The sequence below is a fragment of the Asterias rubens genome, chromosome 13, assembly GCF_902459465.1.
Source record: "Asterias rubens chromosome 13, eAstRub1.3, whole genome shotgun sequence".
NCBI lineage: Eukaryota > Metazoa > Echinodermata > Asteroidea > Forcipulatida > Asteriidae > Asterias > Asterias rubens.
The window spans coordinates 13,081,810-13,101,291 of record NC_047074.1 but is presented as its reverse complement, the minus strand read 5'-3'; the positions used below and the strand labels follow the sequence as shown (position 1 = coordinate 13,101,291).

The 19,482-nt window shown below is 35.9% G+C and overlaps 1 long non-coding RNA gene across 1 annotated transcript; it reads right to left on the bottom strand.

The window, feature by feature from the left end:
* Nucleotides 1-1,103: 1,103 nt before the first annotated feature.
* On the bottom strand, nt 1,104-3,540 carry LOC117298302. The gene is made up of 3 exons (XR_004519961.1): nt 2,592-3,540; nt 2,256-2,409; nt 1,104-1,514 (listed from the first exon to the last, which is right to left on the bottom strand). It is a non-coding gene; the product is annotated as an uncharacterized LOC117298302 (long non-coding RNA).
* Between the last annotated feature and the right edge of the window lie 15,942 nt (nt 3,541-19,482).

The window sequence follows — 19,482 nt, the reverse complement described above, 5'->3', positions numbered from 1 at the left end:
TTAACCATGATTATATTATGTTCTTTTTTATGAAGCTTGTTTGTTACATAATGGAGCTCATTTTACGTGGCTCATGTTTAAATCTATGTAGACATCTTATATTTTGATATGATATATCTGAATGAAGGAAACAATTAGTTGTTTTCATCTTTTGATAAGCGTTATAAGAATCTATGCAAAATTAAGCATACGTCTTTTTTCGGCACAACTGCAAAAATAGGGTCACAGTGCCACTAAAATGACATTTTAGCTTTCTTAACCTCTTAACCTCATCAAATATTATGTATAACAAATCATTGTTTCCTTCATCCTCACGAGCATAAGCAAAACATTATCAAAATTAAGGAATGTCAACAGAGGCATTGTTTTGATTTTTTTAAAAAGGGTTCAACCAACATTTTAATGCTTCGTTTATAGTTCAAAACATGTTCAGAATCACCACATTTGCATAAGCCTGGTAAATATACATTTAGACTAAAATACAAAATTCCAACCTCAAGATGTTGTTATAAAACTGATGAATCAAAAGTAGGTGTACATTTGCACTTGTATTGGGATGTTCTTAAAACCTTGCAATTAACTCAAAACAAAATCAAAACAGAAAAGTCCAATGGTTTCCATCTACAAAGGGGATACTACAGACAAATTTGAAAAAAGGGACAAGGCCTGTCATTAGTCTTTTTGTAAAATGGTGGGCAATATAGTATTGCACTGTTTGGTTTGGGTTAGCATCTGATCTGCCCAAATCTAATAGTGTATTAAATAGTAACGAGTTCTATAACTTACCTAATAATAATATCATGACAAAATAAATCATGCATGTGACTTAATCAAACATACACATCTTGACTGTGTCGGTAGTTTGACAATCATTGACGTTAGTTTTTAGTCTGCGGTCATGTTGTATCATGACCCATGTCAGCTAAAATTGAAGGCTTGTAGGCATATGAGATGATGGTATAAAAAGACGTCAATTGTGTACGCACTATACCTTTATCACGCTGTCACCATCTTGGTCAGTTTCCCTGTTTACATTACAGTAATGAATGCTAACATTCATTGCGCAAACAAGGCACCAGACTGTTATTTCGTCCAGCCTCAGTTTGGTTACACTGAGATGGAATGGAGTAAACGGTGTAAGTTTAATGTAAATCTGTGGACATTGTGTTTTTTGTCCTGCAAACATGACTGACAAAATTGCTCCATCCAAACTAATGTTTATATTTCGAACGACCACGATGGGTCGACCTGGTGTTCTTGCCGAGGCCGAGTTGGTAGGAAGTCGACTGGATATGAATTGTCTTTAAGCTGGATCACTAGTCTCAGGAAAATTAAGTTATTTCTCATGTGCTGGAAGTTCTGTTGTAATGGTTCTGTGATGGACTCGAGAGCAGGTGTGGAGATATAAAGTGTCTTGAGATGTACCTGAGGTTGAAGAGATCCGGTTTGATTCAGGTTAGGAGATGTTGTCGACTCCACAGTGGCTGGTGTATGTCACGTTTACCACTGAGTTCCTATTTGGGTAGAAATAATAAAGGACTCACATCAATAATTAACATAACTAAGATGTATTGCTATTTTTTGTCACTTCTGCTTTTTGAATAATTGAACAGACAAGAAATGAGCTGGCATGAAAAATGACAAGTAGAACAGTATTAACTGCAATTTTTTTGATAACTTGATCGGTTGGCGATTGAACACTTAAAATACAACCCAATTGTCACAGCAATGATTTTCTACACTATTAAATCGCTCTTTTGGGGAGTTTTCTGTGGTTACTTATTCCCATTTTTAGTGACAGGAAGTTTTATTTCCTTTAAAAGTTTGTTATAACACACATACACAAACAAAATATAATTTTTGTTTACATGAAGTATCTAAAGGCAGTGGACACTATTGGTAATTTGTCAAAATAATTGTATATCATAAAAATTTACTTGGTAGCGAGCAATGGAGAGCGTTGATAGTAAAAAACATTGTGAGAAACGGCTCCCCCTGAAGTTAAGTAGTTTTTGAGAAATAGGTAATTTCACAGTAAAACATTGATTTGATTTCGAGACCACATCCGAGGACTCGAAATCAAGCAACTGAAAGGACACAAGGTCGTTCCATTATTTTCTTGCAACTTCGACGACCAATCGGGTTAAATTTCCGCAGGTTTTGTCATTTTGTGCATATATTGAGATACACTAAGTGAGAATACTGGTATTTGACAATTACCGATAGTGTCCAGTGTCTTTTATCTAAATACTCACCTTTTCCATCGTTGCTCGATAAAAAATCTAGCGGCTGTTCATCTTCTTGATGCCTTGTTTCGTGTTGGTTCCTAAATTGTTTTACGTAAAAGATTTGGTAAAACCGAGTTCCTATATCGTCAACTCTTTGGCAAAATCTGCAAAACCAGATCTCCTAGAACATGATTTAAAAAACAAAATTAGCCCATTTTCAAATCTTTGCTTCAGAGAGAATGTACACCAGTGTCATTATTGGCAGTGGTGGTGACCTTATAGAGTTAATCTACATCAGTTTGGGATACTTTGTTGTCCATTAAATGCTTAATTTTTAGATGTAAGAACCTTGATGTCACTCACCCTGCTTCTTCTCGGATCAGCTGCCGACGCATTTGAACTGGCGAGCTGCACAAACTTACCATTTGGGTCATCCATGGTTAAAAAAATACTTCCGTTGTATAAATAATAAACCAAAAACTTTCGAGGTAGAGTGCTACTGATAGTATCAAATCCAATATGGCATTTGTGATTTTTCCACCATGTCACTGTGAGAGAAGGTAGTTGATTCACAAACTTGATGTGCGCATGGGTACCGCAATCTGTGGACGCGTTGCGCATAGAACGGGCTGGTTTCTATTGAATATCACGAGAGGGAGTTAAACCTTAGCGCCGTGATCTTTGCATATTATCATTCATTGAATACACTTTTTTCTGAAAGGCTAAACTAGTTGTATCACAGATCCAAGTTATATATTCGTTTTATAGAGAAGAAATCCAGAGGAGCTCTTATATTAAAGTGATTGCCATCTTTTTGTTTTTAAGTTGAAAACCACCATGTCTCTTATATGTAATTGCTCAATGTCTACTTTTCCTTTTCTATGTGTGGTCCCCCCCTCCATGTGCTCCTTGAGTACCTTATTTTTGTGAGTTTTGGCGCCCTATAAATACTCTTTATAATAACTATTGATGTAATCTATTGGAAATAATTTTTAAAATGTGCTTGAGCACCTGTTTACTGGGGACTACCGGCATTCAAGCAGTTTGAATATTGGTTTTATTTAATCCTAACTAAAACGACCATGCCAAAATGCCTGGCCTGACCTCCTATCTAGTTTGGGGTCCATAGCTTTCGTATCGCACTCAGGAGCCGATGACACACAGTGTCATCCTGCAGTATCACAAACCGCGCCATTTTTCGGCATCTGTATTTTTTGGGCGGAAATGTATTTGATTTTGGGCAGGAAGTGTAACCCTATATGTTACAAGTTAACTGCAAAGCCAAACTTGAGGTTACTTAAATGATGAATTTCTTGTCATCTTCTTTTCTGTCATTCTTCCGGCAAATGTGAATGCGAATGCGAAGCGAATTTTAACGTTATTTTTCGGCACAACTTCAAAAATAGGGTCACAGTGCAATCAAAATGGTTTTCAGCCTGTGGACCAGTTATAGATACAACATATCATGGAGAGCTACTGAAAAACTAAAAATTTCCAGCAGATATATTTTTAAAATAAATTCAACATGTTTAAACTGTTATTGAATACGTTACTGCCACTTTATTTTCTCCAGATCACCGCAATTGCTAATAACAACAGGCACGTTTTTGTTATAAATCTGCAAATATGTTAACAAAATTAATTACTGTTACCAGTGCATAAGAGCAATAAACCAAAATGTACAATTCTTCCGATCAAATTTTCCAAAGGGGGCCATTTTCTGTTTAATCAAATGAGTATAAGTAGTGGTTGGTCAGAGATTTGTGGGTGGGTGGGGGGGGGGGAGTTCGTTCCATAGTGATGGACCAGTGTGCGAAGGATGGAGTTTCCCATGAATGGCGTGTACGTGGAATGCGGAGAAGCTCGGTGTCCGATGATTTTAGTAACGACTGTATGGATACAACGAAGTTCACCCTCTAACATCTCGAGATCCCAGTCTTTGGTTAATGTATCCATGCTGATTGGAAAAAAAAGAGAGAAATATTAAGAACATTACGAAAGTGTAAGACCACCAGGTCTATCCTTGCAACAGCTCCTTTACAGCCAGCTTTTCACTGTACAAGGAATGTTTGCATGAAAATAAATATTTTTACCATACAGTATTCCTTTTGAGATTTTCATTAAAGAATGTTTTAATATCAAAAGTTTATTACAGGTTTGTAACTTTGTTTAGGCCAAAATATCTGTAACGTTTGCAACGTGGTTAGAACCCGAAGTTTAAAATGTGAGTAACTTTGTTTACAATTGATCACATTTGTTACTTTTAAATGGCGAAATCCTTTACACATTTTAAATTGGATAAGGCCTTTAACTTGGTTAAGGCCTTAAGCACATTTGTAACTTAAGCCCTTTTCACAGCCGTGTGTCATTTCGTACAACTGATCTCGGCAATTCTAAACAGGGCTGCGATTTTTGGAGGAGGTTATGATACCGGTTGTTTATAACACGGGTCCATGTTGATTTCATCGCACGGATTCATTTCACATGACGCAAATTTGAGATTTTAATACACAATCGCGATTTCATTCCCCACGACCGACCATCGTTTAGAAACCTCGTGTGAAACGGGCTTTTGTCTATGCCCCGAAATTCTTTTGAAACCCTGAAAAAATGATGAATAAAAAACACCCCAAAAGAAAACAAATGTAGAGTAATCAGAACACTCACCCTCTCCATCGGCATATAACTTGTGACGCAGTTCATTGTATTTATCGTGATACTGCTGCTCATGTACATTCCTTACTTCCTTCTTTTCAAAATAGAAGAGATGCATGTATTGTTGATTGTCGGCGTTTCCACAGTACCGGCACAGCCACACCGTCTAAAAAAAGGAATATCACAGAAAGGAGCAATATTAAACAGCAAATACACTGTTGGTAATAACCGCAATTGCGGTGAATTAAAGAATGTACCTACAGTGGTTTCAGCATGTTATGTTGTACAGTTTTTATTTTAGTCAATCGTTATTTTTGAGAAATTAAATGATAAATTATAGTATATTTGTCCACTTACTTTTCGAGATCTTCTCGGCTCGCACACGGACGAATTTGACCCAACCTGAAATAATTTCCATTTTCCTCTCGGGTCCTCCATTTTAGTTTGAACACAATTCCCACCAAAGGTTGAAGAGAAGAAATGATGATTGCGTTTTCGCGCGCGATTTTTTGTCAGAATCCGATTGGAGAAAATACTGTTGTGCTATTCATAAAATCGTCTGCGCATGTCAAATGGCACATTGCCTACGTGATCTCGAGCTGTTACTAATAATAGAGGGAGCTCTTCTATATTAAGGGTACTGAACACGTTGTCTTCTCACTCGGTGTATTCAAACATTATGCAAAACATAACAAACCTGTGCACATTTGAGCTCAATTTGTGATTGTTTTTGCAAGAGAATTATGAAAGGAAAAAAAAATTGTGCGCTTTCAAATGCCTAATTCTCCTACAGTATTTTATTATTTGATTGAGATGTTGCCTCTTTCTCAAAAAACCCATGTTATTTCAGAGGTAGCGGTTTCTCACAATGTTTTATTCCATGCTGTCTAGAGGCAATAATGTTATTTGAAGCTCACAGTATTAGTCTTAAATCGATTACAGTTTATTTTGTTTGTATAACATTTTTAGATGTGGTGATCGTTAAAGTCGACATTATCAACACAAACAATCTTTTGACACTATCAGTTGTTTATGTTGCAATCTTCGTTAACTCCGTTTGTGGTTGTACCGTTTAATTATGCTGTTAATAAATCGTGTCCACAGAAAGTAAATACCACGTGTCTCATGAAATACACTTACAGCAAAGTTTGTAGACCCAGAAAATGTATCCGAATGAAAGAACAATTTATTGCCTTCATAATTTGCAAAAATGAATTACATTTTATAGTAAAATAAAGCATGTGCCTTTTTTTCGGCAAAACTAAAAATTAAAGCCGCATTGTCACCGAAAATGATAATTACTTATTTGGTTTTGGCTGGAAATTTATCCAAACCAGAGACGTTTCCTCAACATAGTTTATACTATCAACATCTGATAAGCTTCACACCATGATAATATTAATATTAGAAGTACTTGCCAATCTATGATTGTACCTTCAGATGAACGAAATTGCCAATCATGTAAAAGCTTAAAATTGTAATAACTCAACAACTTTGAACTTTAGCATATTATGTTAATGCTGCTGCGACATGAGGTAAAAGTTATTGTTAGTTTCACATGACTTCATAACAAAAACGAACAATACTTTCAATTCAACAACCTCACAATAACTGCAGGTGTCCAAACAAAAGTGCCGACATGAGTCTATGGTTTCGTATGACGAGGGAAAAACACTGTAAAGTTTTGCTTTCCGTTTTGCACCAAGTTTTTCCTTTTATTCGGTTATCTTTTAAAAAACAATATATCCCAATTTAGTTCATCTTTGACGGACTCGTTCTTACTATATATTACACATAGAATACCAGCAGAGTCAATTTCATGTTATGATTTTTACTCTAGACATGAAGTAAAACAAAATTATCATTCTTTATTTACACATTGATACAAGCACACTATTACAAACAACAACAACAACAACAACAACAACATGTTAAAGGGTGTATACAGTATGTTGGTAGCTTTAATGACTACCCATATAAAGTGAGGACTTTTAATTCAGTTCATTTAATTTGGTAAAAAAGGCGACCGAACACATTGCAGCTCCTGTAGTAGAAAGATTTGTTATTGAGATGCAACCGGTAGACTTTATCCTCAGTGGTAAATTATTAGCTTCGTCCATATTTCGCATCTGCCTGTCCAGAAGTCGCAGGAAACCGAGTGTGTGGTTTTCCAACGGGTGGTGTAGCTCTACAATGTGGCTGTTTAGGGTAAAAAGACAAAACAAATTAACAGATGTTAAATTTCCATTGGGGAAAAGATAAGTTTAATTTTGGTTTGTATCCTACACCGTTGTGTGTAGGCACAGTACTGAGTATACTGTAGTTGCACACATTGGTGTGAGGGTACAATAGTTGACATGGGAGGACTTCTTGTTTTTATTCTGGCCGATAGGTTACTGATGGTGGATCTTTGCTGTTAAAAAGGGTTGTGGCTTAATAATGATTAGTTAAGGTGTTTTTTAAAACAAACTTGGGACCGTTAACTGGTTGCAATTTTATAAGAGCTTGGAACTATTGTTTGGAATGGTTATTAACTGATGTCGTTTTCCAATTCAGCGACAATTTTACATAGGTTTGCTGAAGATAATTGTACAAGTCTTATGGGTGGAGTCCGTGTCAACTTATTATATCCGCCATGTTTGTTACTGTGACCGGGAGGTGACACCGGTTGGCGGATGCATTTGGGGTGACCGAAGGAGCCATTTTGACGATTGCGTCATTAAATCTATACTTGTTCAGCTAATTTAATGAGAAACATTATGCTAAGTATGTATTTTGTTTAAAAGCATCGTTGAGGTTTGAGTTTTTTACAAAGTTTATACAATGACACTTAAAAATGGTAAAATAAACTTAAACCGGGGAATGGCGTTAAAGACACGAAGAGAAAAGCTGCATGAAGTGTAACTATGAAACTCAACCCTACCATCGTTAGGTAACACACGTTTTGCCAAACACATATAAAAAATATACAACAAAAACCACAACAAACTTTTGTTTAGATAAAACAAAGTAAACAAGTAACTAATAATTTTACATGATGTATAATCGACAAACTCACCTTTGCCATCGTATGGAAGATCATGTCGACTTTCGGGTGAATAATGTTTCTGTTCGTGGATGTTCCTCTCAGATCTTTCGGGTAAATAGCGGAGATACATTCTGTAAGGATCGTCACACTTTCCGCAGTATCTACACAACCACACGACCTAGACAGTTTGATATTTATAAGCAAATTTAGCCCATATTTCAAAATTTGTTTTCGAGAGCACTTACAACATTGTCACTAGGGCAGTAGTGGTGACATAATGGGTTAGCCTGCATAAGGTGTGGCTATTTAATCAAGTATTATTAGTCGTCCATGGTAAATGAAAACAAATCGTTTTGTAGTAAGCTAGATCGAGAATGAGTACTTACTCTTGATCGTCTCGGATCGCTTACAGACGAATTAGAACCTAAAGTAAAGTAACCAAATGTTCCCTTTGTATCATTCATTGTTGAAAGATATAACAAAATCCTAGCAAGAATATATATTTTTGTTCGTGGTCTGCTGTTGCATTCGGAGACAATATTGAGACTGTCTCTCTCATGCGGTTGTAGTTTGTATTATAACCTGTTTGACCAAGTACCTTACGGGTACGTTATTGGTCATACTGTTTGCATATATTGGGTTTTCCCCCAATTTGAAGAACTTTGCGCGTTGCGCAGTGGACGTGCTGACTTGTGATGAAAAAAATGAGAGGGAGCCTTACTCCAGCGACGTTATCTTCGCACAGGCCCCATGGTCGATTATTGATGTCTATGCGAACAGAACATCCAGTTTTTCATAACAATTTTTTTTTCTCGGAATGACTAAAACAGTTTGTAAAAACAGAGGCATAATTTAGGGAGGCAATGATTAGGCTAAGTACGATTTGAAAACAGATATTCTTTTAGAAATAATACACACAAGGTTGACTAGGAAATATCCGAATAAAATCAGCTAGTGATGATTTTACTCACTCATAATTTGAACAAACACGCCAAAATGTGTTGTCTGATCTCCCATGTAGTTTTGGGTCTATAATGTTCTTATTCCAGCCGGGATCCGATGGCGATAAGTTGCATGGTATACAGAAAACAATATACCAAGATACAAATGTTTCACAAAGAGTAAGGACTCATCCTAACATAGGACTAGTCCTCGGAGATAATCAAAACTCAATGCTAGTCCTAAATAAGGACGAGTAACTCGTCCTAACTCAAGATGGGACTAGTCTTAACTCTTGTGAAACCACCCAGTTATAATGATAGCTACGAGTTTACGTCAAGACAGCACACACAATGTCATCCTGCAATATCACAAACCGGGCCATTTTTCGGCATCTGCTTTTTTGGCGGGAATGTATTTGAATTTGAGCAGGGCGTGTAACCCTATGAGTTACAAGTTTGCTGCAAAGCCAAACTGGAGGTTGATGGAAGTATCGTGACCGAGCGGTTAAGAGCACCGAATTCAAACTCTGGTGTTTCTGATCAGCAGAGTGTTGGTTCGAATCCCCAGCCGTGACACTTGTGTCCTTAAGCAAGACACTTAACCATTGCTTCGTCCCTCGGATGGGACGTAATGCCGTTGCTCACATGTGTTGTGTAACGCATGTAAAAGAACCCAGTGTACTTATCGAAAAGAGATAGGGTTCGCCCCGGTGTTCCTGGCTGTGGCTGCTTAATACGCCGTAGCACCTTGTAAACCCTTAAGGTGGTACATAATTTGTTCTCAGAATCTGTAAGTTTGTATATATTCAGCGCATTGAGTACCTTGTTGGTAGATACGTGCCCTATATAAGACTTCGATATTTTTTACTAATATTACCCATATCTTGTAAATCCTAAAATGAGATAAATAAATGGCTTTACGTTATGTTTATTTTATGACCAGAGGGTTATTTTGTGAGAAAAAAAAATACCCCAGACAAATCAATTATTACCACATACGACATGTATAGACACTTCGTTTGTACTGAACGGCTTGATCAGCCATTTATTCTAATTTGATACACAGTTATCCATGCTGTCTAGAGGCAATAATGTTATTTGAAGCTCACAGTATTAGTCTTAAATCGATCACAATTTATTTTGTTTGTATAAAATTTTTAGATGTGGTGATCGTTAAAGTCGACATTATCAACACAAACAATCTTTTGACATTATCAGTTGTTTATGTTGCAATCTTCGTTAACTCCGTTTGTGGTTGTACCGTTTAATTATGCTGTTAATAAATCGTGTCCACAGAAAGTAAATACCACGTGTCTCATGATAAACACTTACAGCAAAATTTGTAGACCCAGAAAATGTATCCGAATGAAAGAACAATTTATTGCCTTCATCATTTGCAAAGATTTATTACATTTTATGTAAAATAAAGCGTGTGCCCTTTTTTCGGCAAAACTAAAAATTTAAGCCGCATTGTCACCGAAAATGATAATTACTTATTTGAAAGAACATATTCTTTTACCTGTTTGTACTGATTCATGATTGAAAATTGGTTTTGGGTGGAATTTTATCCAAACCAAGGACATTTCCTCAACATATTTATACTATCAACATCTGATAAGCTTCACACTATGATAATATTAATGTTAGAAGTACTTGCCAATCTATGATTTTACCTTCAGATGAACGAAATTGCCAAAATATGTGAAAGCTTAAAATTGTAATAACTCAACAACTCTGAACTTTAGCATATTATGTTAATGCTGCTGCGACATAAGGTAAAAGATATTGTTAGTTTCACATGACTTCATAACAAAAACGAACAATACTTTCAATTCAACAACCTCACAATAGCTGCAGGTGTCCAAACAAAAGAGCCGACATGAGTCTATGGTTTGGTATGACGAGGGAAAAACACTGTAAAGTTTTGCCTTCAGTTTTGCACAAAATTTTTCCTTTTATTCAGTTCTCTTTTAAAAAGCAATATATTTCCCAATTTAGTTCATCTTGACAGACACATAGAATACCAGCAGAGTCAATTTCATGTGATGTTTTTTAATTTAGACTTGAAGTCAGAAAAAAACAAATTATCATTCTTTATTTACACATTGATACAAGTACACCATTACAAACAACAACAACAACAACAACAACAACATGTTAAAGGGTGTGTACAGTATGTTAGTATTTTAAATGACTACACATAAAAAGTGAGGACTTTTAACAGGAAGGCTGTTTGATTTAGTGACATTCGCTTGATTGACACATGTTTCTACAAGGACATTAAAAATAGCGCATTTCGTTATATGTGCTTATTCGTAAAAAAAATAATACTAAAGTAACGAACCAAAAATTTGAATGGTTTTAAGATTTTTATTGGTGGGAAAAGGGTGACCGATTAATTTGCAGCTCCTGTAGTAGGAAGATGTGCTATTGAGAATCAACCGGTAGACTTTATCCTGAGTGGTAGTTTATCAGCTTCGTCCATATTTCGCATCTGCCTCCCTAGAAGTCGCAGGAAACCGACTGCGTGGTTTTGCCAACGGGTGTTGTAGTTCTACAATGTGGCTGTTTGGGGGCAATAACAAAGACAACTAAAAACAATATAATAGATATCAAATTTGCATCGTAGGAAAAAGAATTAAAATTTTGGTTTTTATCCTACACCGATGTGTGTAAAGTACTGTATACGTAGTACCCGGAAAAGTACCGAGTATACAGTGCTTACACAAATTGGTGTGGGGGTAAAAAAACAGTAGTTAGCTTGGGAGGCCATTCTGTTTTATTCTGGCCGACAGGTTACTTATGGTGTATCTTTGCTGCTAAATAGGGTTGTGGCTAAATAATGAATAGTTGAGGTTCTTTTTATAACAAATTTGCTGTAAGTTAATTGATTGCAAGCAATTTAGAAAGAGCCGGGAAATACTGTTTGTAATGGTCATTATCTTAGGTGGTTTCTAATGCAGCGACACTTTACCATAGGTTTGCCAACGAAAATTGTACAAGTTTTATGGGTGGGGTCCGTGTCAGTTTATAATATCCGCCATGTTTGATATATATTTGAGGAGACTGAATGAGCCATTTTGACGATTACGTCATTTAAAGCTAATTTATTGACACAAATTATGGTATGTATGTATTTGTCTTTGAAAAACACAGCAGAGGTTTAAGCTTTTTACAATCTAGTATCTAGAATGCCATTGTGGTAAACAAAAACGTGAGCCGGAGTAAGGCGGTATAATCTAAAGACACGTTGATACCCACGCCTACATCTGTATGGACTGTAAAGGGGATAACCCTGTTCTAGGCCCTGGAAAAAAAAACGTTGATTTGTAGCCGACACATTGAAGTGGCCATAACAAAAACGAAGAGAAATACGCATGAAACTCACCCTTGCCATGGTTAGGTAACTCACGTCGGACTTCAAAGCTATAATGCAATTCTTCATGGTTGTTCCTTTCCCATCTTGACTCGAACCAGCGCAGATGTAAATGTTGGTACTTGTCGAACAGTTCGCAGCATCTGCACAACCACACGGTCTTAAAAGTCAAAATAACAATTAGAATGAAACTTAATCATTTCAGTTTTTTAGCTTTCAAAGAATTGGACACGTTTGGTAATGCTATCAAAGACTAGTAATCTCACTTGATGTATCCCAACATATGCATAAAATAACAAACCTGTCAGAATTTGAGCTCAATTGGTCATCGAATTCGCAAAAGAATAATGCAAGAAAACAAATACTCTTTGGGCGTTTCTTTGTGTGCTTTCAGATGCATAACAAAAGGCTTCAGCTGAATTGTTTTGTAATTATTTGAGTGAGGAATGGTCACTGTCTCAAAAACTATGTTATTCCAGAGAGAGCCGTTTCTCACAATGTGTTTTTCATCAACAGATCTCCATTGCTCGTTACCAAGTAAGTTTTATACTAGAAATTACCAGTAGTGTCCAGTGCCTAAAAACCAACACACTATTTGGAAATTTGGAGTAACAACATAAAAGTACACTCCATGCTTACGAACCGACTCTTAATAAAAACCGTTCTCTACCGGGTAAACCTATAAAAAAAATCAAAAGGCTAATCTGTGAGGTTGTTTTGCATGAACACACAACAATTTATCTAGCTGTTTTTGGAAGGAGATGTACGAGAATTCATAGCACAATCACCAGGATGTTTGTATGGTTTTTTGTTAATTAGTACAAAGAAACTTTGCAATTGGAAATTTCAGCTTAATTAATAAAATCTAGTTTGAAAATGTTTTTCTACTTACTCGTCTACTTCGCCTCGGATCATTAATTGCTGCATTTGTGTCCGCGTCAAATCGATAAAAACTCCCATTTGTATCATTCATTTTAAATAGTCAAGTTCTACAATCTTTTCAGAAAAATATTTCGTCGTATGCTGCCATAGACAAAATGGCGACTGTGTTTTCCGAGATGTGGTTGAGTTAGATCCCTTCAATAGAGCCTGGTTTGATCAAATGGATTACTAGAGGCCGTTTAATTTACATAACATGATTTGCGCATGAACAATGCATTATAATATGGCTGAAACTAACGGATCCGTTATCTACACATGCATACAGTCTACCACATTAAGCCCTCCAGTGTTGAGCACGTTGTAGGTTTCAGTCAAGATTGTGCAACAAAATGTCATGCTTTCAAGGCATCTTTGTAAATTAAAGTCAGAATTAGGGACATGAGAATTAGCCTAAGAAAAGAAAGAGATATTTGCTTTTATAGTTGGTGTCCGTACGCAAGGCAAAAAAAGGGCCACGAACAATCAATGTGAGAGGCACTTTAACAAAAATGGTTCTAGTCTGAATTTCAGAAGCAGTAAGTTATTCAATGATTTTATACTTTTTATTTGCCAATACTTCAAAATAACTTTGAATTTGTGATGGTCGTACCGTAACTCTATTTAGTATGAACTGTTAAGTATCTAATACCAATTCTCTAACACATCCAAGGATTTTGTTTAAAAAACAAATGCACACATTTCATGCTATCAACCACCCATTTCTATTTAAAAAAAAAAACCGCCACCTGCTTCTTGAGGTAATGCTACCACCCAACCCTCTGACGCGCTCATTGTTCATGTACTTACTTTGCACTACAACATCAAAACACACACGCGAAAGCGTGTAGCCTGGTCCCCTATCTACGCGTGTATTTAAAGTTGCTGTACCGCACGTACACCCAGGGTACACGACGAAATTTGTCTGCATTGTAGTAAGGTCACTATTGGTCAGTATGGAAATGTTACCATACAACGTATAATAGGTGCTTCTTTGTCTGGACGCAACAACAATAGAGCCAAGGGCAGCCTGCCGAAAAAAGACGCAGCCTGCGTCAATTTTCGGCACATGATCCGTAGTGGGCTCTTTGCATTGGTGTAACTAATTTTGAACCCGTGCATGACGTACATTATGTGTCCACGTCTTCTGCAAAGCCAAAATGGTGGTACCGTTTAGTTATGTTTTGCTTTAAATACCTGGTTATGAAAATTACAAATGAATAAGACAATAACATGAATATGGCTGGATCTGTAATAAAGCCGTTGTGTGTTTTACACACACTCTGGTTTTGCTACAGAACCAACCAGTAAGCTGACAACACAAACATGATTGTTTTAAACACAAAAAGACAAATTTGACGTTGCTGTTTCTGTTTATTGTATTAGATTTACATTCAAATTAATAATATATATACCAAACAAAAAGTTTCAAACTGCGGTAGTTTGCACACACAGTGGTTTTGTATGGTTGTTTTATAATTCCCTTCTCTAAAGAATTCTTCTGTGTGGAGTAAACTGAATAAAACAAACTAAGTAAAAGATCTTTGATCCTTTGTGTAAAGTCCTAACAAAAGATGGAAGCGATTCAACCATAGTTTGTTTCATCCTTAAAAGGTCTGATTTTAGTCTGAAAGTTTACCGTTCATTAAGTTCATACTTTAACCATTTTCTTTCTGTAAAATAATTCCCTCTTCACAGAAAGTCATATTCGAGAAAACTGAATGTGATAACCACCACAATGTATTCACATGCTGCAAATTGTACCTAGTTGTCACTATTGTTGTCTCCTTACTCACAACCTGGACTAAAGGGTCTACCGTTTAAGTTTGTATGAATCTTGAATCTGATAATTAATGGTATTACAAACTTACGGGGTGAGAAGTACATCAGCTTTGGATAGTACAGTGAATTGTCTCGGAAAGGGCTACCACTGGAAAATATGCACTTTTTATATATATATATATATATATCATTTTCAATCCCCAAATTAAAGGTGAGAAGCGTTACCACAGGAACGCTTCTCAGACTGTATACCTCTTGAAGAATTATTCTTCAGGTGTGGAAATATTCGCCCCTTAGTTTAGGCGATATCACAAAATCAAGGCCACCTTTTGAACTGAAATTTTCGAACAACTCCAAAAACCTTTAAGCACAAATCTTCGAACGTTTGTTGTTTTATGTATATGGTTGACCACAAAATATGAAAATTCTCTGTGACTATTTTGTCAGCACTACCCATTTTATACAATATCTTCAATTTTCAAACAGCAGAATTGAAACCACCCTATATTCTTGCATGGGGGAACATCTTTATTTATTTGTTTCAAATAATTTTCCTTTGAGACTACAATCAGTTACACAATGCATTGCTTATGCGTCGGCTAGGCTACTACACACCACGACTGAATGTTTTTCCAATGAGTCACCCATGTCCGTATTGTACCCACAGTTTAAAAACAGTAATGCATGACTGGAAGTAGTTCAAGGGCTTTCCTGACAGGCGAAATACAAAAATGTGATGTAGAGGATGTTTTTAATTTTGGGATGTTATTTTCAACATAGACTTATAAAGTGCTTCACCAAACAACAAATGTTTATAAATTCGATATTGACCCATAAGACCCATATACTGGGTATACAGTACTAAATACACATATGTGTAAGGGTATCAACTAGATATAATATTTAACCCAATGCAAAAATACCATCTATAAATATCCATTATTATTTCAATCTTTGTAATCAGAAGATATTTGGTTTGTTTTAAGTTTCACTTTGAAAAATCTGCAAATAATGTTCACCTCATCATACATTGAAATTGATGTTTTTAATGTTTCAAAACATTATGCGTGGAACAAGCCGCTGTTTAGTTTAGGATTAATTTAGAAACAGGTTAGCTGAGTGGATAATTTGACCTCTATTGACCTCTTTAGGAATCCCACCTCAGATTTGGAGTATTGCATGGGGATGGGGTCTTCAGTTCTTAGCTTATTACGTCGGGGGTTTTCTCCATTGGGATTTTTCATCCGTCATCAAAAACTGAACAATCATTCTCCACCCCCCCCCCCCCAAATCAGTTTTTGCCTGATTTTTGTTTTCTTAAAAAAAAATTGAATGTTGTCAACCTTTTGATTGTTTTTATTTAGATTAAATAATACAATGCAAATAATACTATTATTGGTACTAATTGTGCTATTCGGTTATACACAGGTTTTTGAGAACATGTCGAGCTGGTACCATTTTTAGTTCAGAGTTCTTCATGGTGTCCTCTGACATGTTTTATCAGATCCTCCGAAAAAATACCAAATAACTTTAGACCATGTCCCCTTTCTAAAGATTTAAAATAAAAAAATAAATGAATTAAACTCCCTGTTTACTGCTCAAGAATTTAAAGAAAATTTGAACCTTTAAATTGCTGATAACAAATTACCACAAATTTGTTTAACAAAACGTTTGTAACTTTTTAATTGTTCTGCTCAAAACAAGCAAGTCTAACTAATTTTAGTGAACAAACTTAGTGAAATATGCTAATTTGTCATGGCAAGGGGTTACATTTGTGTATAGTATCTAGTGACTCAAAGGTTAAACATATTCAGCATTGTTGGGGTGTTTCCTTTTGTTTGTCAGGTCAACCCGATATCTGGGATAAATAAACATAAATAAATAGAAATCTTGATCCAATGCCCATAAGATTTATTAAAACACAGCCTTATTAAGAATAAAATATGGTAGGCATTTACTCTCATGGCTTAATTACTCTTCTGTGGATCTACAATTGTTTTTACTTATAAGGTTGTTTTGTTTAATAGAAAGTCTTTTTTTGGGGGGCAGGGGCTGATTTTATTAATTTATTTATTTATTTTTATTTATTTTTTTTTTTTTGGGGGGGGGGGTCAGCCTCAAATATTACATTGGTAAAACTTTACCTAGTTTTGCTCTTGCAATTTTGCCAGGGAAAATTCAGATCCTTATTAATATTTCAAACATAGATTTAGGGAGTACTTAAACAAAATAAAATAGTTTTGAGATGTGCTAATTTGTTTGTAATTATTGGTTAATATGTTAACCCATGACACCAGAAACTGGATACCAGCCAAAAGGTCCATACAAAAGTTCTTATTACAACTGGTGCCCCACTCAATGTTTTATTTCAGTCAATCAGTTATAATACAATTTAAAACGCACAGAGTAACAGGCAGTGTTTAATACACGTATGTGTAAGGAGAACAATATTTGAAACACTACCTATTTTTTGCTCTTGCAATTTCGCAGGGGAGAACTCAACTACCCAATAAAATATTATGAAGTAATTTCTTTTCACAATGATATAATAACGCATGTTTTCATTGCAGTAGTTCCCAGTGTGACTTTGGCGAGGGCGTCATAATTGTTTGATGAATTAACTATTTCCTTATTTAGTTATTTGGACAAATTGAATTACGGAAGAGGTCCTCACTCAATTAAACTTAACCCTTTAGTGAGAACTACACGTGCTAGCACGTTTTCAAATGTCTTAACACACGGGGCTCAATTTAATAAAGCTCGTAAGCATAAACAAATTGCTTAGCACAGAATATACTGCTTATCAGAAAGTGGCTACCAGCCAAAGGCTTCGTCAAGTTTGCAATGTTACAAGTGGTCCCCCTGGGTGCAGCCAAACTGGAGGGTCCCCAATTTACTTTGTCAACTAAAAACAATTTGGCATTCGTTTAGGGAACTGTATATGAAAAAATAACATGTCAAATTTGTTAAATATATCTTGAGTAGTTAAACAAAATTCGTTGAGAATGCTAGAAAAAATAATTTTTTGATTCAATTTAAAAAGTTTTGTTTTTAAATAATTTACATCGTGTAATTACAAACATATTGATATCTAAATATAAGGCATCAATCCAGTTATTTATTCTGAGGGAATTTACGAAAGTTCGTTCACAATATTTCACACAAAAAAACCCAGATGGTGTTAAGTTTCCAACATTAAAAATCAAATCAAACACTTGCATTTCATTCAATAATTGTTGCCCTAAATCTCATTATCGGTTTTTCCCCTATTGATGTTGCAATCTTACTAGAAATTTCGGTTAACGTCATGGTCTTTTTTTAAATTGCCCCCCCCCCCCAAAAAAAAAACAACTCTTCAGAAATGTTCAATACACGACATGCTAGGCTTGTTGTAAACATCTTTTGGTTTTCCCCAAAAATCTTTCGCAATGCCTCTTTCATATCATGGGGAAAACCAACCTTTGCAATAACAGGTTTTGAATAGTGTTTTGGATATCCCTTTCATGAATATCTGCAGTTACTTTGAAAACCGCGGTACCCCCTCTGATTTCCAGCAGAACATCACCTTTCCCAGAGGGTGCATTCCTCATGAGGTAACTGCTGACTATAGTAAATATCACGCGCTCAGATCATGCAGTTTATCCAATCACAGCCCGCCAAGTATGGTACCACATAAAGGCGCCACCACCACCTGCCATTGACCTCTACTTTGTGAAGAAAAACAAAAAACCATGCCGAAATTAACAGCGCCCAATTTCATACATCTGCTTATACAGAAAAACATGCTAAGCACACAAAAGTTATGCTTATCAGAACAAGGTTACCAGTCAAGCTACCATGTCACATGTACCATTTTTTTCTTTCTGCTTAAGCAGTTTTATATAATTGGGCCCTGGTTGCCATTCAAATACTTGCAAAAATCAGTAAAAACGCCGAAAAATGGCAACGTACATCCATTCTCCCCCAATAGCCCTTCTTTCATCACCCTTGTTCGGTGAAAATTACTAGAATCAAACATCAAATTCATCTTTGTTTCACTTAATACTCCGAACGAATCAACCCTCTCAGAGCAGAGATATATTCAACCTCATTTTTACGAGGCCCCCTTTCATACCGCCCTCAAAAACACAGGTTGAAAAAAAAACGAACAGAGAAAGACAGACACGGAAATGAACATGAATACATGCATATAGATTTGTGTGAACATTTTTACACATCTTACACAGGGTAAACACATTGTCAAGATACAGTTTGGGCTATTCAAAGAAAGGAATGGGCAAAATGTATGAACAAAATTATTTCCAGGTTTTTAGGTGTCTCTTCGTAATAATTCGTAAAATGTGCCGATATTCATTACTTATTCGCAATGTATTGTTTATGAACCAAATCGAATAAATAACCACTTCCTGAAAAAACATCATATATAAATATTGCTTTCCAGTAGAGAACCCCACCTAAACAACCATTGATGGTGGATAATTCGTTAACAGCAACATTTATAATTTACGGTGGGCTATGCATAGCGCCGCATTCGTTTCAGAGCTCCCAAGTTCA